The sequence below is a fragment of the Ambystoma mexicanum genome, chromosome 3q, assembly GCF_040938575.1.
Source record: "Ambystoma mexicanum isolate Mex_15411 chromosome 3q, UKY_AmexF1_1, whole genome shotgun sequence".
Classification (NCBI taxonomy): domain Eukaryota; kingdom Metazoa; phylum Chordata; class Amphibia; order Caudata; family Ambystomatidae; genus Ambystoma; species Ambystoma mexicanum.
The window spans coordinates 1,063,531,798-1,063,553,826 of NC_090926.1; positions in this window are offsets into that span (position 1 = coordinate 1,063,531,798).

Here is a 22,029-nt window from a genome sequence, read left to right on the forward strand (position 1 = left end):
CCACATACTTGGGGCTCACATATTCATAGACATACAACCAGTGCTGGTCATTGGGCCGGCTCTTGGCAGATCCGAGATCCGGCACCAGATGTGTAGCCGGATCCGTCCACAGTCAGCCACCCAAGCCCATGAATCGTGCTGGAATACTTTAAACAAAAAAAAAAAAAGAAAAGCGTTTGCGACTGCTGCATTGCCTTTTACCGCAGGCTTTGGGACCAGTGTGTAATGCAAAGTGCTTGCTACTTAGTTGTACATGTAGCGAGCATTGTGCATTACACACCAGTGCCAAAGCCAGCGGTAAAAGGCAATGCATCCGTCGCGGGTGCTTTTTTTTTTCTTAAAGGCATGGTCTAGTAAAAATTTTTATTGTCCCTACGGGTCGGCCATGTTTTTTTAAGCCTAAGTGGTTTGATTTGAGAAAACTTTCCTATGGACCTTACCCGAGTTTTCGTCCATTAAACGCACGCAAAAACAGACACCAGGGCGCCGCCATTTTGTGATAATCCTATCACTTGCCGCATCGCCCTGGCTGACCTGCTTCTGCGGCACTAAATCAATTCCCCCCCCCCTGAGCCTGACATTATCCAAACATTCATATTCCCTGCCTCTCTCCATGACGTTACTGTGCTGCGTAGGCAAACGCGCCCAGTCGTCTTCTACGCGACTCCACACAGAACCCGGAAACCAACACAGACCATCTCACAACTCAGCGCGCCACAATTCGGAATATGAAACTGTACTTTAAAATCAAACAGCAACACGGTACATTTGGTAAAGTACATTTATTTGACATTAAATGTTTAGAGAATATTCAGCAATTGCCATATGAACTCCGAAAGCCATTTATTTTCTTTTATCTGTATCCGCCATGGTACACAGGGTGTTGCTTTTCGTTAAAAGAAGCACTTTGGAAGCACGGTGAACCGCAAGGCTGTTCCATCAACTAGGCACTAGTCCATCGTAAAGGTTGATATGTTGCTTCTAGCCACTAGTACAGCGTAAGGGCATGTGGGCCCTTGGCGATCGTCCCATAAAATTGTCAGTGTGCTCCAGTTGTTCACACGAAGCTGCAGGTGTCTACTGTAAAAGCCATCTGCTGGTGTCTCAAACCGATGGCAGTAGCAGAAGGGGAGCAAATACCTGTTATAAAAACCAAAAAATTATAATTAGTCTCACCAGCCGATCTTCATTAATATTACTCATTTTATTTATTACAGCCGATCAGAAACTATTTGCTTGCAAGGATAGTTCAATGGAGTATGTTCGGCTCTAAAATCAATGCGAAAAGTAACAAAATAAATCGAGGCCAACACACAATGATAAACGACAGTTAGTCTACATGCGTGAGGAATGATATGATATATGATATGGCATTTGTAACGCGCCTATACTCAAGTGTTTCAAGGCGCGACGAGGCAGGTGGGGAACAAGGGCAGACAGACAACGATCCTACTAGGCCAGGTTTCTTTCTGATCGCGCATGGGAAAGGGGTAGGGGGGGTAAAAGTGCTGCACATGGTTAGTTGAATACAAATTAAATAATAGGGCCAGCTGGTGGCAAGTGCAAGGTAAATGCCGGGAGAAGGGGCTGAAGGATACAGAGACAGTCCCGTAGTGCAGGTAGGCAGTGCAGGGAAAAGTGGCTGGGCCAAGGTCCGAGATCGGTGAGACCAGTGGACCTGCATGCCCATGTGCCCACTACGAACACGTTTTCCTTGCTTTTCCTAGCTCTTCAGTCATTCATTTATTCATGCATCCATTCATTAAATCTTCATTCCAGTATAAAAGCGTGTAAAGATGTACTTACATTATATTTGAAATTTCCATTGTGTCTCTTCGTAATGCAGTCTGTAAAACGGACCGTGCTCTTGACAACTATTTTTCGTATACTGAACTAAAATGAAACTCGGTCTAGTTTCTGAATTTTCTGCCTTATCCTCTCTTACGTTATTGTGCACCCCCTTCAAATGTAGTTCTTTCGGCATGGTCCCTGTCTCAAGGTAAAAAAACAATAGACCCTTATACTTCCAGTGCGACTTGTGGGCCTCATCTGGGCGCGAGCTGAAAATCAAAGCCGCTGTCCTTCGCATTCTTTATTTTCAACATCACGTAGTATAGGCATCTGTGAGAACTTGAAGTTTAGAATCCGTCTATGTAGTGCGCCTCAATGTGCAAATGCGAACTGGCTTCTCTCCCAAATGCCACGGCCCGCTTGGCGCGTTCTAAGTGCCCCAATTTTGTCCCCATTGTCTGCGAGCTTTGCAGCCCAAATTGAGACATTTAATTTTTGGCGGAAGGTCAGGGAAAGTATAAAGTACAACAGGAGTTGAGTTAAAAGTGAAATTTATTGTTTGTTTGTTTTATTATTTGCAATACGCAAGCCTCCCCTCCGTTAACATTGCGCAGCATTTACATTTACATGAGATGAGACATGAGAAAAATATATACATACACATATATGAGGTGAATAGAGAGAATTCAAAGATGACACCCAGCTTGTTCGCCACCCATGATGGTGAAGGTAGGGGTTAAGGTTACAGGTACACTGTACAATAACATTTATTTACAAAAAGACAATCGTATTGAAATTATTTAAACCAGGATTTGTACTTCACAACCAGCTGTGCTTCGGGTGGGCATGGCACAGTCGCAATGTTCGGTGGCAATGGATCACTGCTCTGCACAGAAACGTCCAAAATTCCATATCTGTGCTTCTCTAACACAGCAACAATAAGGCCTTTCACAAAGTCGAACTGCATTTCATCATAGACTGGTTTGATTACCCATTGCTTACTTCGTTTTGAAAACACCTTAGTGTAGCGAGGCATCCTTACTTTACCCCTAGTCCTAGATTGTTCACGTCCGACATTGCTGTTATGGGCCAAGGCCGCTAGTAGAGTGCGATGTTTCATGCCCCGAAAGCTAAAATGCAAGCGCTTTGGCCTGTACTTTAGGCACATATTGTGGAACACCTCCAAATCTCCTGTGTGAGAGAATTCTGTCAGTCTTCTCAAATCTCTTGATAGAGTTTTGTCGAAAACAATCTTCTCAATGGCTTTGTGTGTCGGTGAAGATGGAATCAACCACTTCTTCTTCCGTGCCTCCTCTGGGGACAAAGGGCCATGTTCACATTGGTGGAAATGTTGATTTGCTGTCCAGCGGTGAACGTTGGTACAGTGGTGCATCAGTGACCGCCATTTTTCAAGTAGTATTTCCACTGACCCTTCACAAGTTTTTGAACTCCACCAAAGATGGTTGGTGATAGAATGGGACCACTGCAAAATACTTTCAAAACCTTTTTCTTTTTCCTGCAGCCAAGATTTTCTTACTGATTGATTTAGCAAGATGCCATACGTCAAATTGATGATTAATATGTGGGAACTGCTCTCTCATTGTCTTGGCAATTGAAACGTGTCTGTCCGTGGCTATGAGGTCGATGTGTATTCCCCTTGATTGTAGATATTCCACTGATTTTATAAATCCTAGTTTTTCCATGGCCACTGACGATGTACATTGTGTTACCTGCACGACCACCGAACTCACAATTTTCTTACTATCCATGTCCTGAAAGTGGTAGGTGCAATACTTGGCAGAAAATCCAGGGCTGTCGGACTGTCCATCGCCGGCTAGCCTGAATCGTTTGCCTTCGAATGTACTTGCTAGAGAAAATTGTTAAATTTTCCAAGCATCACTAATGGCCGGAAACAGATAATCACGTTGGTATATGTAGTACAGCGCTTTAGAAATGAAATGGAGTCCCACAAATTGAAAGAAAGCCTCTAACTTTCTAAAACTGGAGCCACTAAAAAGTGATGCAGCTGCACACAGTAGATTGCCTGCTGGCAGTTTCCCCAGCATCGGTTGTGCAGACCATGAGAACCTATGATTTAATCTACAGGCGGCATTTATTTTGACGTTACTGCCTTTTATTTGACGAGTCACATTAATCAATGGCTTCCCACATACTTTCCCTCTAATGGAATGCACACATTTCAGCATACTTATAATTTCCATCAAACAACTGTCGAATACAATGTATTTGCTCTCTTTCATTAGACTGTCATCCTGCGTCAATGTTGTTTCGGCCTGTGATTTCAACACATTGGAAAGTAATATCGCTGATATCAAGTTCTGATGCAACTATGGATGCTGCGGCTGGTTCATTCTCTGTCATTTCGACATCTATTACTTCAACATTGATGGGAGAACACAACAATGTCGACAGGTTTTTGGGTGGCAAATATTTGGCGGGTGTAGATTGTGTGAATTGAACTGCAACTACTTCAGAGCTATCTTCAATACATTCAATAACATCTTCTTGTGGTGGTGCGGTCGCACTGTAGCTATGGTCCAATGCAACTTTGCTGTAGTCTCCAAACACAGTTAATTCATGTTCTGGCCATTGGACATGAGCATCTCGAGCCTGAACATGCCTCACCTCAATTAATAGTTCCTCCAAAGTGTACATGGTCTGGCAAGCAATATCTCTCATTCGCTTCACTGTCTGTGTATGTATAGTTCTGACACCCACGGGTAACTGGAGGAGAGATTGGAAAAGGGATGTTCAGTTTAAACACAAGATAAAGTGTAGTCCAATTGACTGGAAAAAAACATTAAATAGTCCCCAGCACAAACATTTTTTTAAAGTTATGAACTGTTTGTAACTAACCTTTTTTTGTTTTTTTTTCTTTGCAACTTTTTTGACTGGACCTTCAACATCTGCATGCTGTAGCTCCGATTCGTTTCCACATGTCCTTCCTTCCTCTTGCGCTGCAACGACTATATTTTCTGTATCCGCATATACAGCACGGAATGAGGCTCCATCGTCTCCCTGAAACATAGTACTTTCATTACTATGTATCAAAATATTGTTAGCATAAAATACACGTGAGGACGAACACACGGGTACATCTCAATAGCCAAACACGATTTAAACATTGTGTACAACAATCAAACGACAAGTATTCGACCAGTGATGATCTATTTCGATGGAGCTGTCAGTATCCATACCTCTGGCCCTGCATGGACTGCCATGAATGGTTGTATTGGAGAGGAGGCATCCGCATCTCCCTGAAACACAGTACTTGCATTAGTATGCTTTTCAATATTGGAAACATAACACACACTTGGGGTCGACGGCAGAGGTACGACAAGAGATAACCACAAATGATGCATTGTCTAAAACAATAAAGGAAAATTTAAGTATGCAGATTTCATCGACTTATTTCTCCGATTCCTTTACATCTGCATCATCTAAATGAGATGCTAAATGAGATGTTGTGATTGTAGTGGAAGCTCCGTCGTCTCCCTGAAACACAGTACTTGGATTAGAATGGTTTTCAATATTGGAAACATAACACACACTTGGGGTCGACGGCACAGGTACATATAAAGAGATAACCACAAGTGATGCATTGTCCAAAAGAATCAAAGAAAATCTAAATATGATCACATTTCATCGACTTATTTCTCCGATTTATTTACATCTGCATCATCTAAATTGGATGTTGTGATTGTAGTGGAAGCTTCGTCGTCTCCCTGAAACACAGCACTTGCGTTAATAGGGAAGAAAGTATAGCAAATGGAATCACGTTATATGATCACGCATGATGGAGCTGTCAGTATCCATACCTCGTGCTGCTGAAGAATATCTATGGATGTTGCAAATGTAGCGCGCACTTCCGAAAGCTGTTGCACCGATTCGTATACGCATGGTCCCGCTTCCACTTCCCCTGGAATTACTTGAATGTCAGGCTCTGCATCAAGTGCAGGGGTTGACGCTCCATCAACTGCCTGAAACATAGTTCTTGCATTAGTGAGAATTACAATAGTGAAAACATAACACACACCTGGGGTCGACAGCACAGGTACATATCAACGGCTAACCACAAATGAAACATTGTGTAGAACAATCAAACAACAAGAATTCCAGCTCTGATGATGACGCTCGATGGAGCTGTCAGTATCCATACCTCCTGCTGGTGAAGAACATCTGGAAATGTTGTAGATGTGGCGGACGCTTCAGCATCTCCCTGAAAGACAGTACTTGCATTAGTATGGATAACACTAATTATAACTGAAAACAAACACCAGTGGACGATAACTAAGGTGTATATCAATTGGAAAGCACTAACCAAACATTCAGTAAAATAATTACACGATAGAATAAAACTATTACTTGACATGCATAAAACAAGTCTGTAGCGGATTAGCCTAGTAAGATTACCTGATACGCGCTAGAAGTGGTTGATGACTGCGACCACGTCAAGGATGTAGAATGTTCTTGCTTCAGATTCAAGGGATAGTCAAGAAGTTGTAAAGGTAAGTTAATGATTGTTAATGAAATGCCAATATTAAAAATAGCCATGTAAGGCGACAGAATACTTGAAAAATGCTCAATACAGCACAGTTCCCTGTTCCCATATATATACGTTGCGTTTGTGGGTTATGAAATCGAAAAAGAATATATTGATAAATGTCATTATTCAAAAAACTATACACTCATATCAATATCGAAATTATTACAAGGGATAGAACACCTACAATATCAATTAATCCGTTTGGCTACCTACACACTACCGCAAGGCCTAAAGCTAAATCCGGACACTTGACTCACCGGTGGCAGAATGTGGACGAATAGAGTGGGAATAGCGTTTTCAAGCAATTTCCGTGTCGTTCGCTGTTTATTCTTCTTTGTTACCCAAGATGTTGTGTACATGTCCAAGGAAAAGTGCCGGCTGCAGATGCGGTATCGATCACCCCTCTTGTCCTGTAAGACTTGTTGGACTCTACTTTCCAGCTCATCCAGTCGATATCCGCAATGTCTGGCCCATTCTCTTATTCGATCAACAGTTTTCGGGAATACATGCATTGTAGTGCCTTCAGATTTCGCATGGGTCTTCGAAGGGCAACCGCTAATCGAGCAGGCAGGCATTGTTGATAAATCTGAAAAGTAAATATCGACATTATTATACAATCTTCAAGAATAAAGATTTGATACAAAAGTAAATGAATCATACAATGATCAATACAAAGTTTGTTTTGGTCGCAGGAACTATACCAGTTCATTATGTGCGGCTTAGTATTTGCATAAATTGCAGAAATGTATAAATGATGTGACTAAAATCTGAACATGTGACTCTTCCCTTGGATGTTCTGTCTTGCACGAGAAGGAAACATGATTACATTATAGACTGGACCCCCGAAGGATGCAATTCGATGACAATAGACACAGATGAAAATAAATAGATATATTGATAGCATAGCAATGGAAACTCACAAGTCAATAGCAATGAGACCAATGAACATAGCACTATTGTGTACTCTACTCGCAAATAGATAGAAATTTAAAAATCTGCGAAATATGACTAGGATACATGGCCTTACCTTGACCAACAAACAGTTGGATTCAGCAAGCAGAGCAGTATGTTGCAGGAGAATAGGTGGGTGGCCACAGGTAGCACACTGATGGGTTTGCTCTAAGCGGTCACAGAAGTTCACGGATAGCACGACGACGAGCAGATTAGTGTAGATCTCAGTGGTTGCAGGTAACACGTTCAGGAGTTGACTTGCAAAGCACAAAGATGTTCTCATGAGACATATCAAGTGGTTTATAAAGTATTAGAAACAGAGGTGTGTTTGTGAATGAATGACGTATGTATGTCGTGGTCTTAGGGGGGCGGCCTGCTTGAAGGGGAGACCTGGCTGGAGACACGGCGTCTGAGGAGGCCATGTGAGCGATGGCCCCTGGGCGTGGGATACCTTTTGAAGTGTACATGCTGTTTGGCACCTTGGCCGTTTGCGCCCGTCACAGCCCCCCATGCCAGCGCTCATCCCCGGGTGCGAACCACCTTTGATAGAGGGGGGTGGGATGGATGGGCCTGGGGCATGCAGATAAGGCACAGGAAGACTGCTGAATGGAGACACACTTATGTGGATTGCAGGGGGGCGGCCTGCTTCAAGGGGAGGCCTGGCCGGAGACACAGGGTCTGAGGAGGCCATGTGACCGATGGCCCCTTGGCGTGGGATACCTTTTGAAGTGTACATGCAGTTTAGCACCTTGGCCTTTCGCGCCCCTGACAGCCCCCCATGCCAGCGCTCATCCCCGGGTGTGAACCGCCTTTGATAGAGGGGGTTGGGATGGATGGGCCTGGGGCGTGCAGATAAGGCACAGGAAGACTGCTGAATGGAGACACACTTATGTGGATTGCAGGGGGGCGGCCTGCTTCAAGGGGAGGCCTGGCTGGAGACACAGGGTCTGAGGAGGCCATGTGACCGATGGCCCCTTGGCATGGGATACCTTTTGAAGTGTACATGCTGTTTGGCACCTTGGCCGTTTGCGCCCGTCACAGCCCCCCATGCCAGCGCATATCCCCGGGTGCGAACCGCCTTTGATAGAGGGGGGTGGGATGGAGGGGCCTGGGGCGTGCAGATAAGGCACAGGAAGACTGCTGAATGGAGACACACTTATGTGGATTGCAGGGGGCGGCCTGCTTCAAGGGGAGGCCTGGCTGGAGACACAGGGTCTGAGGAGGCCATGTGACCGATGGCCCCTTGGCATGGGATACCTTTTGAAGTGTACATGCAGTTTGGCACCTTGGCCTTTCGCGCCCCTGACAGCCCCCCATGCCAGCGCTCATCCCCGGGTGTGAACCGCCTTTGATAGAGGGGGGTGGGATGGATGGGCCTGGGGCGTGCAGATAAGGCACAGGAAGACTGCTGAATGGAGACACACTTATGTGGATTGCAGGGGGGCGGCCTGCTTCAAGGGGAGGCCTGGCTGGAGACACGAGGTCTGAGGAGGCCATGTAAGCAATGGCCCATGGGCGTGGGATACCTTTTGAAGTGTACCTGCTGTTTGGCACCTTGGCCGTTTGCGCCCGTCACAGCCCCCCATGCCAGCGCTCATCCCCGGGTGCGAACCCCCTTTGATAGAGGGAGGTGGGATGGATGGGCCTGGGGCGTGCACATAAGGCACAGGAAGACTGCTGAATGGAGACACACTTATGTGGATTGCAGGGGGGCGGCCTGCTTCAAGGGGAGGCCTGGCTGGAGACACGGGGTCTGAGGAGGCCATGTGACCGATGGCCCTTTGGCGTGGGATACCTTTTGAAGTGTACATGCAGTTTGGCACCTTGGTCTTTCGCGCCCCTGACAGCCCCCCATGCCAGCGCTCATCCACTGGCGCGAACCGCCTTTGATAGTATATCGTTGCTTATCAATAACAAATGCCACATACCTGAGATTCTTGTGAGCACAGACCCACACTTCAACCGGTGTATTATAGTGGTCAAGACCCTAAGGCCTGTATAATCCAATGGTAATTGTTAGTATAGATATATGTGTGACTTTTATAGAGACATAACCTACTGAAAGACTTTGAACAAGTGTTATTTAGTGCATGCATTATCGAGAATATGTTATGTTAGCTTAGATAGATAGTGACCACCCTGCTTCACAGCAACCAGACCTTCACCCATTCGGAGCACAGATGTCTGATGTCCATCCTTGAATGGAGACACACTTGATTCATTTAAAAAATCGAAACAACCGTTGTTAAAATATATGTGGTGTTTTATTTTGTATCTTATTTTCATGACACAAAAATACAAGACTTTAAAGATTATACAGGTCAGGTTGCAGCACAGTGAGAGAAAATCCCCTGTACTGACTGCTGTCACTCGGGAACGTTTCTCTAATGGCACGAACGGCACAGGCGGGTATCACTCTTCGAACGCGGTGTCCAAGCCTCCCGTGGAGCCACCATGTAAAGGAACGATAGGCCACCACCCTGTACCACCTGTGAAAAGGAATGAAACAAACTGTTTTTAAATGACCAAGATAAGTTTAATAAACGTTTGTTGTCAATGACAATTCTTGTAACTAATGGCATTCTGCACGGACAAATGCTATCTAGACAATGCACACTATTGAACGACTTACATGCGTTACAATGATATGTAGATGTAATTTTGGATATAGTAGAAGAACATGAAATAGGAGTGGCATGACAAGCAGAGTATACTTACTCGTTACTCGGATTACGAGGACGAACAGTTGCGCGAAGTTCGTGCATAAGCACCATCATTATTCTCAACACGGCCCGTGTGAGGCAGGCTGCCCTGAAGTCTGGCAGCTCGGTGATGCATTGCGGTCGTGGCTCGCCTTCCGAAATGTAGGCCAGGCATCCCGAGTTTTCTCAGCAGCAGCAGGTCTCCTCTTCGGTTGGCATTAGCTCGCACCGATTGCATGTGCACCAGATGGAGACACCATCCATGCGACTAGGCCCAGGCTCTTCATCTGTTGATTCGTCCTGCCAACTGCCGTCCGAATCCCCATCGTTTCCCTTTCCAGTAGTTCCTCCTCAGTATACTCGGGCTCGTACATGTAGGGCATTATTGTAGCCATTGTGTGGTAAACAAAGTAAAATAATTTACCGAGATGGTACAGGTGTTCACACGGGCTACACTCGGCGAAGGTAGCTGACCAGAGCACAGAAACGAGTCGCAGAATACTCTAAGTAACACAGAGAGAGGAATGGAATTTAAAATCTGCTGCTGTGTGTTGTGAAACGGTCGGTTTATACTTATTGAGGAAAGAGGCATCCTGCCATTTCCATGGCGACACGTCATTAGCTGAAGCGCAGCAAATGTTGACACAAGACGTGCTTTGGCGTTGGGAAATGGGCGGTACGAGTCTGCTGATGACAGGCTCAGGGGCGGGGGATATGATTTAGTGCCGCAAAAGCAGGTCAGCCAGGGCGATGGGGGAAACGATAGGATTATCACAAAATGGCAGCTCCCTGGTGCCTGTTTTCGTGTGCGTTTAATGGACGAAAACTCGGGTAAGGTCCATAGGAAAGTTTTCTAAAATCGAGCCACTTAGGCTTAAAAAAACATGGCCGACCCGTAGGGACAATAAACATTTTTACTAGACCATGACTTTAAGTATTCCAGCATTGCTGGATGCAAAAACAGTTATGAACCAAATAAACGCCCCAATTCGCAGAAGCGTTTTATAATGACAAAACCCCTGTGGGAAATGCTCTGTGAATTAGGCCCAAAGATTCATTTGATCAGATGTCCACTACCAGTCCCGCCCTCCTCTAGACCACACCCCTCAAGCACCGCCCCCCCAAACTCATTTCCACCACTGCATACAACACATATCAACACACTACACATAACCCGCATGTGACAGTCGCAGTTGCTGAACTGCCGGTGGAATGTTGGCAGTTCGACCACATGTTACAAAACCCTTTATTAACCTGGGGTCAGTGGAACTTCCACCACTGGATGACGCCATCACTAGCTGCTGGCACCATTTAGAGCGTGCCTCCGAACCTATGGGAATACAGCTTCACATCCATTTAACTGGGACCAAATTACACACATACTTTCCATGCAGGCCCCCAGCATTTAAACACATGTCCACTGAGTCTTCTCCGAGCACTTTCAGGACTGCGGGAGACCAGTTCCCTTTGCTCCAGTGTCCGTTGAGGACAGTAATTTCCACGGGTCCAGGTCAGTTGCTGTTACAGTTCAAAGGCGGTAAAGCCGCACTAGGGGCTGCATCGGCTTAGTCCCTTAATGTTGGGGCAGTCAGTGAGACTCGGGTGGCCGGGCTTCCAGGCTGCGCCAGATAATGTCGACAGGGCAGGTGTATCAGCATGTAGTTCACCCCCCTCTCCCTTGGCTATACTCCCCCAGGCAGGAGTGTCTCTCCCCTGTCGTGGGACAGGAGGGCGAACAAGCATTCGTACTGAGAAACAACCCTCTCTTGCTCCTAGCACTTCTGGGTGGTGGGCTAGAGGTCTGCGTTGGCTGGACACAGAACAGGGTGTCTAGGCCACTTCTTCTGTAGGCAGAAGTCACTGCTGCTGATGGGGCCTTGGCGGTCCTGTTCTGTCCTTATCTTCCCTTCTTCCAGGCAGGTTAATAGGTCCGGTGTTGTACCAGCTCGGGTTCCCAAGAATCGCACCCAGGGCCCTATCAGCCTGGTCCATGAACGGCAGGTCCGGCAGGGCGCACGCCAGTGGCAGGACGATGAGGCCACTTGCACAGTTCTCTCCCCTCAGGCAGGAGTGTGGGCAGTAAGCTGCCATTAACAGAGAGCACACACCAGTAGCAGGGTGTTGGAGGCCGCGTGCCTATCGGCAGGACATATTGCACCTGGTGGCTATCCCCACTCCCGGTGATGGCATGTGGGACAGGCAACAGGACACTGCTCTCAGGGCCTCTAGGCTGTGCCATTCACTCCACTCAGTCTTGAGCTCTTGCCATGGTGCCTGCATGCAGCTCCCAGTTCCTGCATTGCAGTAAACCCTTCCCACGATCTGTCAAAGTGATGCTCCTAATCCTGTAGCTTGAAACATGTGTCAGGATGATGTGTATACCCTGTGCCTTTCCAGTGCACCTGGTACCTGGGATAATTGCTGCATCAAATCTTCAAAAGAATCCATGCCATTGCGAGCCGATGTGGTCTTGCACTACTTGTCACTTTCTCTGTACTCTTAACACTCTGGTGACCGGAGTATACAACAATCTGCTGTTTTCCCTATTGAGGAGCTCCGATCTCGGGAGCACACACACCCACCTGGCCGTTGCCGCCTTCTTGCGTTTCCCATTCACTGCCTCGTGCCCGGGATTTACCTATTCTTCTGCCACAGCAGTGTGTTCATGGAGAGATTGCCTTGTTCATGTTGCTCCTGGACCGGGTACATTGCCAGTCACAGCCGGCTGGCCCGGGATTCTGTTGAGGGCCATGTGTTCCCGCTTTCGCTTCTGCGCCGGCATGGAGCGCTCCTTCCAGTCACCACCGATGGGTCAGGGGTCCGGAGGTGGCTGCAGGCATTCCCTGGTGCATGAATGTCACCTTTTCGTGGTGGGAAGAAGGCTAGCACACTGACCAGAGTTCAAACTGTACGTTTTGTTAACATTTATGTCAACAAGAGAAGCATTAAAAAAAGTTGGTAATTCGCCAGGGACTCTTGTACTTCTCTCCTTTCCAAGTTAGTGCAGCTTTCGGTTTATAGCCATATTTTCAAAATGCCATATTGTCGGCACAAAATTGCAGAAAAAAAATTTGAATGGTTTTTTTACATTTTATTTTAGAAATGGGGGGGTTCCCCCTAAACTACCTGTTTTTTTTATTGACACTTTTTTTATGCTCACGAAACAAAAATAAAACATATAAAATAAAAAAACATTTGAAAAACAATTTTTCGGCAAATTGTTTTCAACAAAATGGCATTTCGAAAATATGTTTTCGAAAACATAACCGGATACCGCAGCTTTCAGCACGTTTTCTGAACTGGCTTACTCTCACCAGGAGTCAGTCAATTATGAAGAATGCTTTCCATGGGTTCTACATTTAGGTACATCACATTTCCTTCTTGAACCAACTCCAGCCCAACTTCACTTCTCTGCTCTTCTATTAAATGTCTTTTTTATAAACTGTCAGCTTGCAGAGTTTTCTCAAACCCAAGATTTCACTTAAGCTTGTAAATAGAAACGTAGTCTTCTATTTTTCCGAACTCCATTCACTCAGTACATACAATGTGACAGCTCTCTCTTAGCTCAGTTCGTTCACTGCATAGGAGCTGATTGCTTTCCTTCAATCCGCCGATGGTTGTGTTTACTTCAGTGGAGTGTCCCCACATCTCACTCTTTCATCTCATCTTCAAGTATAATTAGCTTACGTTTCTGGTAACGGGTTCGCCGGCGAGGAAACTCCGCGCTGCTGTGGGCAGGCTCATTGTTTCAACAGCTGACCGGGGCCCGGCCGTCAATCGGAAAGGCCACGCCCCCGGCATCTGCTCTGCTTCGCTGGTGTCTAATCACTTTTCTCTTATGGAGTGCAACTGATCAAGGCTGAGGGCCGGCTTTGCTCCAGTCACACCCCTCAAACGAGTATCCTCTGATTACTGGATACAAGGGAGCTTGTCAGTTACACAGGTGGCTTTGTTCGTAACTAGTCGAATGGCTCTTCTCTGTTTTCTAGTAAGCCTGGAAGTGTTTTTGTGCTGGGGAGTGGCATGCGGGTGACATGGATGGATGACAAGTGTGACAAGACAGGCAATACAGTAATGACAGTTGCAGGAATGAGGAGACTGACGACCAGGATGTGAGGTGGAAAAAACTTTGGCCACAAGCTTTATTTTAGTACCAGCCATGGTGCAAAAGAAAAACCAGCCATAACATCACATAAGGATAACAATACTATATTTTGGGGACAGAGGGAACAGGTGAGCGGTGGGCCCTAATCCCAATTAGGGGCCGCTCGAGACTGATCCCCGCCGCCATTCATATGAAAGCTTGTGACAATTGTTTGGCCCCAGCGTGTGAGCTGTGACATGTTCATAATTGCTTGTCTTTGGAGCAGGTTCAGCCTGCTTTCTCTTGTCCTTTCCAAGTGAGGTGGGGAGGTGTGCGCTTGTGTGCCTTTTATTGCTGTCCAACCTTACCAGGTTTAGCACTTGCGCCCTCTCTTGCTCACAGCGTGATTTTCGCTGAAGTTATGGCTCTTGATCCATATTTCTTGATAAAACAAAACCCCGCGTTGTGAAGCCTTTCACTTGATCCTCCGCGGGATGTATTCTTAGAGCCATTTTGATTTTTTGATCATGTGTTTTGTACTTTTCCATGGATGGAGGCGTTTTAGCCTCTTGGTCTACTCTTTGGAGATGAATTTGGCACTTTCTGCACACATGATCCACTTGAGTTTTTGAAGCTCCCACGCTCCGTTTGTGGGCTAGTTGTTTCCTCGGGGGTGGGTTCTAGGAGCCTTACTAGGGTCTTCCCTGCTCCTGATCCACTTGTGCTATGAGACCCCTTCCGCGCATTAGGCTGCTTGTTTTTACAGCCGGGGTGGGTTCAAAGAGCCTTACTGGTTTTTTACCCTGCTCCCGATCCACTTGCATTGTGAGACCCCCTCAGCGCTTAGAGCTGCTTGTTTTTACAGCCGGGGTGGGTTCAAAGAGCCTTACTGGTTTTTTACCCTGCTCCCGATCCACTTGCATTGTGAGACCCCCTCGGCGCTTAGAGCTGCTTGTTTTTACAGCCGGGGTGGGTTCGAAGAGCCTTACTGAGTTTTTACCCTGCTCCCGATCCACTTGCATTGTGAGACCCCCTCAGCACTTAAAGCTGCTTGTTTTTACAGCCGGGGTGGGTTCAAAGAGCCTTACTAGGTTTTTACCCTGCTCCCGATCCACTTGCGTTGTGAGACCCCCTCAGCGCTTAAGGCTGCTTGTTTACAGCTGGAGTGGGTTCAAAAAGAGAGCCTTACTAGAATTTTCCCTGCTCCCGCTCCACTTGTGTTGTGAAACCCCTTCAGTGCTTGTGTTGTACTATTTCGTTGCTGGGGTGGGTTCTAAGGGCTTAGCTGGGAACTTCCCCTGCCCACGATCCACTTGCGTACCCCAGTGCGCTTATCTTGGATAAAAAATGTGAGTGGGTGGGTTCCGGAGCCTTACTAGGAATTTACCCTGCTCCTGATCCACTTGTGGTGAGACCCCCCCCTTCTGCATGCATGGAGGTGGATACTTGAGGCTTGCTTGTACATGTTTCTGCTCATGTTCCTCTCTCCTTTTCGGCTTTGCAATACCCCTAGAGCTCCCACCTGTATTGATGTTCTCTGGTGGATTCCGAGCGCCTGGGTCTTCTATAACTGTATTTTCCTAGAAGATTAACTAATAGACGAAAGACGCCCCGGTATTTTAAAAAAGGCCCTTCTTGGAGTTGAATTTTTTTGTTTATTTTTTAAAGTGAGGCGTTTTAGCCTCCCCTAATGATATGATTGTGTTCCATCTTCTACCTGGCCCTCGCTATAGCTTTTCCTTACAGTTATTTGCAGGGTGGGAGGGATGGTTTTTTAGACCTGCAGCCGTCCTGCTACTGTTCGTGGCTGACGGGGAGGAAGCATGAGAAGGGCCACCTTGCCCCCGCCAGATAAAGGCAAAATTCGGCCTGGGGGCAAGGCGGCCCTTTCTTTGAACTTCAAAAGGCCCCCGCTCAGCATCCGCAGAATGGGAAGGGGGGCATTTGAAGTATGGAGGGCAAGGTGACGGGGCAGCGACTACTGGTTGTCACCTGCCCCTCTCACCTCACCCTCCTGTGCGGGAGACGCGCTGTCTGGGTTCCCATTGTTAAGGGACCCAGCAGCCCGACCCCACCATGTGCATGCTAAGTGGGTCAGCGCCAAACAGGCGCTGCCCCACCGGACTTCGCACAAATCCCCCACCTCCCAGCTTACGGCCCCGGGCCTCCCATCCGGGTGGGCCCGGCTGTATAAGCCTGGAAGTGTTTTTGCACTGGGGAGTGGCATGCGGGTGACATGGATGGATGACAAGTGTGACAAGACAGGCAATACAGTAATGACAGTTGCAGGAATGAGGAGACTGACGACCAGGATGTGAGGTGGAAAAAACTTTGGCCACAAGCTTTATTTTAGTACCAGCCATGGTGCAAAAGAAAAACCAGCCATAACATCACATAAGGATAACAATACTATATTTTGGGGTCAGAGGGAACAGGTGAGCGGGGGGCCCTAATCCCAATTAGGGGCCGCTCGAGACTGATCCCCGCCGCCACCCTGAGGGGATGCTGACCGGCATCTCCCAGGTCCCCCCAAAATAAGAGATTATGAATTAAGTACAGCCTCTGGCTGCCAGGGTCCAGAAAATATTCCTGGTGAAGATGTCCATACCTTCAATGGACAGGTGAACCCCGTCACTGCAGAACATGGCCTGGTTGTGTACCGAGATCCCATGTTTAATAAATTTGAGGCCTGAGAAAAGGCAGAAATTGGCCACAGCTTTGTTCAGTTTGCGCCTAGAAATCTCCATGGCTTTGTTGCACTCTGCCCCATGCCAATGTCGGCGAGGGATGATTTCTGACATCATCACTTCTGTTCGAAGTCTTAGCATGTGTGCCAGGGATCTGAGGGAGGTGCAGATTTCAGCCAGGAGAAGCTTCCTGCCCAGCTGAGGCAAGTCATTGCCCCCGAGGTGGATGATGAGACATTCGGGGGGAGGTGAGCAGGCCCCCAGTAGGACAGCCAATTTGTCATGTAGGTCTCCCCAGCGCATGCCCGGCTTGCCCCACCAGTAGGTGATGGTGTCCTGGAAATGCATGCCATCCTAGGTTTCCTCCAGCCATCTGCTGGCCCTGGTAATGAAAGAGTGACCCACGATCCACGCCGTCTGGGACCGGGGGTAGCCTGTGGTTAGAAGAAAATGGGGGGTGCGGGGGGGAGAGACGGAGGATACTATTAGATCAAGTCTTTCCTGATGTATCTTTTGTAAGCCCCCGATTTCCAACCCCCAATCCCTTTTATGGCTTTCTCTTGCAGCCCCCCCATCCAGGCTGAAGTGGCTGCTCCGATCTTGAAAGAGTGGGATCCAAACTCAGTAGGATTCCATCCTATAGCTATTATAGTCTTCTTGAGGACAGACCTCACCTGGAATCTACTGAGGGCAGACCCATTTTTGTGTGTGAATAATTGCCCCCCCCAGCTGGGGCGCTTGTTCATGAAGGCCCTGGTGGTGCAGATGGGGCAATATTCTGTTTCCTCAATGCAGTACAGGTTGATGATCCTCCCTTTTCCTAATTGGTCAGTTTTGGACCTACACAGTTTCACAGCCATGGAGTCCTTCCCCAGGTGGATGTCGCCTATATCCAGCCCTTCCTCTGATCCTGTGTTTTTGGAGGCTATCTCGCTGATCCTGAACGCCCCAAAGTAGTTTAGTGTGAAGGCAGCTCTAAATAGTGAAGTCTCGTAGGCATTGTTGCATACTGCAGGGAGGGTGTCTAGCAGAATTTTTAATTTAGCAAAATTGAGGGGGCGCCTGGTGTCTGTCTTGACCCCTTCCATTTTGGACCAACCCTTGAGAGCATATCTGGTTAGTGCGCCGTAGGTGGGGTCGGGTGCCCCTGCTAATCTAGTGTAATATGAAACTGCTGCCAGATGGGATGAAGCCCATGCCTTCTTTTTGCTTTGTTTGAAAGCCCACTCCATAAAGTCATTGACATGGCACTCCTGTATATCCCTGATGTTGGTGACTTTTGTGATCTTTCCAAAATCAGTCAAGCACTTATTGTACATTTTGGCAGTTTTCTGTGCCAGCGCCTTTTTGGCCAGTTCCCCTAAGACACCTTTAGGCTCACCTGTAGGAGTGTGGTGCCGGGAAAGGCAACCCCTTTTGTCCGGGCCCGGGGGTGAGGGTAGAGCTGGGCGCGGGCATCTCATGGAAGAGCTGTGACCGGCTGGCTGGCGGGGGCTGCCTTGGGTGCGTCCATGATGGCCCAAACCTCTTCTGGAACTGCTGTCCTCCTGGCTTCTGCCTATGGGTTTAGTGCCGTGAAAGTGGAGAACTGAAAACGGGACAGATCGTCAGCGGCCTTATTATCTTTGCCTGCAATGTGCACCCCAATTATTACAATGTTATTTTCCAGGGTGACTTTCATCATTTCTCTCAACACTTTTAGCACAAGAGGGCAGGAGGCAGCACCCTTGTTTAAAATGTGTACAACCGCCATGTTGTCTGACCATGTGACCAGTTCTGTGTTGGCCAACAAGTCCCCCCATAGGTAGAGTGCCAGCCATATGGGGAATATCTCTAGCAATGTGATGTTCCTGGTCCAGCCCCTCTGCTGCCAGCAGGGCGGCCAGTGGCCGGCGCACCACTTGTTACCAAAACATACCCCGAAGCCTCTGCTGCCGGCCGCATCCGTGAACAGGGACCTTTTGTCTGCCCCATTCATGGGTTTGCGCCATATCACTTGGCCATTGAAGTTGTTAAGAAATGATTCCCACATGGCCAGGTCTTGTGTTATCTCCCTGCCCAATCTGATGTGGTGGTGTGGCTTTGTAACCCCCCTCATTTTTAATTCCAGGCTCCTGTGAAAAACCCGGCCTTGGGGCATGATTCTGGTAGCAAAGTTCAGCTTCCCAGCAAGGGACTGTATTTCACGCAGCGTCGGCTTGTCCCTGCCTGTCATCCGCCTTATTGTCTGTAGAAGGTCCTCTATTTTGTCCCTGGGCTGGCGGCACTCCCCCATGGAAGAGTCAATCTCTATTCCTAGAAATGACAGGGTGGTGGTGGGTCCTACAGTCTTCTCGGGTGCCAGAGGAACCCCTAATTCCTGCATGGTTTCACTGAATGTTTTTAGGGATGAGCTGCATAGGAGAGACTGCTGGGCCAGTGAAGAAGAAATCATCCAAATAGTGTACCGTTCTGGCTCTGGGCATGGCCTGTTGGAACGCCCACTGTAGGAAAGAACTGAACTGTTCAAAATAGGCACACGCGATGGCGCAGCCCATGGGAAGGCATTTGTCAAAATAGAATTTATTGTCAAAATGGAAACACAGCCACTGGTAAGTGCTCTTGTGCACGGGAAGCAGCCTGAAAGCTGACTTAATGTCCGCATTTGCCATGAGAGCGTGTCTACCTGACAGTTTTACTAGGTCAACAGCATCTTGCACGCAGCTGTAAGAGACAGCGGCCTCCGTGGCAGGGATGCCGTCATTGAAAGAGCTACCGGGTGGGTGTGATAAATGATGGATCATCCTGAACTCCCCCAGCTATTTTTTGGGCACAATGCCCAGGGGGGAGCATAAGAACTCAATGAAGGGGGGGTGCTGGAAGGGGCCCTCAATCCTCCCTAGTTGTAGCTCTTTATCAATTTTTTCGCTTATTATGGTAGCTAGGGATGAGGCAGATTGTAGGTTCTTGGGTATGGTGGGAGATCCCTGGCCCTTGAATGGGATCTGGAAGTCATCTTTGAAACCCTGAGCCAGGAATGCTCTAGCTGCTGGGTCAGGGTAGTTCTCTAACATTTTTAGCAGTTGGTCAATATTTATTGGTGAGGCCCCTATTCTATAGCTAGTGCATGTTTTTGCCCTCAGTGACTTTCGGGCTGGGCCTGGAAGGAGAGGCTTTTGTGCAATTGTTGCTGCTGTGGCCACCACTGCATGTGCTGCATTGGTGCTTTTATCTGCACTCGGTGCCCTTGTTACATGACCCTCTGTTGAAGTACCAGCAGGACCCCAGAGTGCTTCCCTTGGCCCCCCCGTTGCTGTGGTTGCCATACTGCCCCTGATTATGCCCTGTTTTTTGCCCCCCTGGGGGCGTTCTTCGAAAGGGGGGTTTGTTTTTGTTAGTATTTATGCTGTCTTGTTGAGGCCTGCGCTGGTTATGTTGCCTGTTCCTACCCCTTCTGTTATACTGATGCTCATGGTCCTTGCTGCTTTGGGCGCTCTTAGCTGAGTATTTTTTTAATACATGAAAAAGATACAATTTAGGGTCTTCCTCCTCCCAGCCCAGGTCAGGGAATCTCTGCATCTCCTTCCTGAACTCTCTATCATAGTTCAGCCAAGACTCCCCCCCAAAGGTATTGTGAATCTCCAAAATTCTGTGGTGGTAGGCAATCAGTGCAGTGCCCTCTTCTGGGAATTTTTCTAGAATTATTGTGGATAGGATATGAAAAGAGGCCTCCCAGTTCTGAATATTCTTCTCCAGTGTGGGCCTCCTTGCTCTCTCTTTTTCTTCCTCTTTCTTATCCCTTTTTGAAATGCCAAAACCTAATTCTTCATATTCCAATAGGCAGAAAATGTCAATAAATTGCTTTTTCCAAATCTTTCTCTTAATTTTCTGCTCAATGTGCCATGCAATGGTCTTTTTTAGACTTCTACTTACACTTTTGCCGGCAGTGCGCCTCCTATATTTAGTCATATGTGGGGTTGGAGACGGTACATCATTGCTAGGCCCAACCCATGCTTTAAGGTGGCCCTGGTCATCCTCGCCCCCAGATTCCGACTCTGTGTCTGTGCTGTCACTCTCGCTGCTGGAGCTGCTCGAGTCAACCCTGTGCCTCATCTTTTTCCCAGCACCCGCACCCTTATGCCATTTTAAAAATTGTTCAAGCATAGCCCCCAAATGATTGCTTTTCACAGTACCTGATTTTGCTTTTCTTTTGGTGCCTGGGTGGGTGTCTGAAGAGGCGGGCATGCTGCGGACGTCAAGGCGCTGCTTCTTCCTAGCTGGCTGCTCCCTTTCTGCTGGCTCCTCATCGCCGTCGACCTCCTCTTCCAGGGCCCCTGCGTCATCCTCGTTGAGGCTGGTGGATGCGAGCTCTGCCATCTTTTCCTGCACCACGTCCATGCCATGGACGGCTTCCGCTGCTTTGGCCCATTCCAGGAGTAATGTTTCTTTCAGGGATAAGGCATTGTCCATCTCTCGCCTGTTTGGGTCTCTGCGTGCTGGTTCGTAATGGGGTGTCCTTGTGTTTCCCAACTTGCTGTGTGGGTCAGGCTCCTCTTCCCCCCCCTATTGTAGTTCCCAGGCGAAGTAAAATGCTGGGTCTCTGTGTCTGCCTCCTTCCAATGCAGGTCTGCCGAAATGTGTGCCTGGGAATTCCAGCTGTCCTCTGTCCAGCTGTTAAAGCCGGCGATCTGTGTAGTCCTGCTTCCCAAGCTGAAACACAGAAATGCACGGCCGCCGCAAATTCTGCTCCGCTCCTTAGCTGCACGTTGCTTGTGACCTTTGACTCGGTCAGGTTTGGAATGCTGTGGCCTGTCTGTGTCAGCCCACAGTCCCCCGCTGTATCCCCAAGAAGGTATTTTTAATTTATCTTCGCCGTCGTGCCACGATGTCAGATTAGGACAGGTCTCATAGAGCAATTGTCCAGCTGTACCTTGTCCTATGCATGTGCAGCGTTGATTTCCTTGCAAAAACACTGGCAGCAGCCCCCCCAGTTGAAACAATCACCTGGCTGCAGCTGGGCTCTTCCCTCGAAGAAATTCGTTCTGAGTGCAACAGTGTAGTGCAGCGTTGGTTTCTTTAAAAAATCCCACTTCGAAGGGAGGTGCAGGAGGGGCTGGGGAGCTTTCAGCCTTCTCTCCTAGGAAAGCACAGCAGCAGTGTGCCTCTCTGTCTTGTTGAAGCCTGCAGGGCTGGGGAGGCCCACGCACCGACGGGCCTTCACTGCTGGAAATATGTTAATGTCCGCTTTTTCTCCGCAGCCAGGAAAAA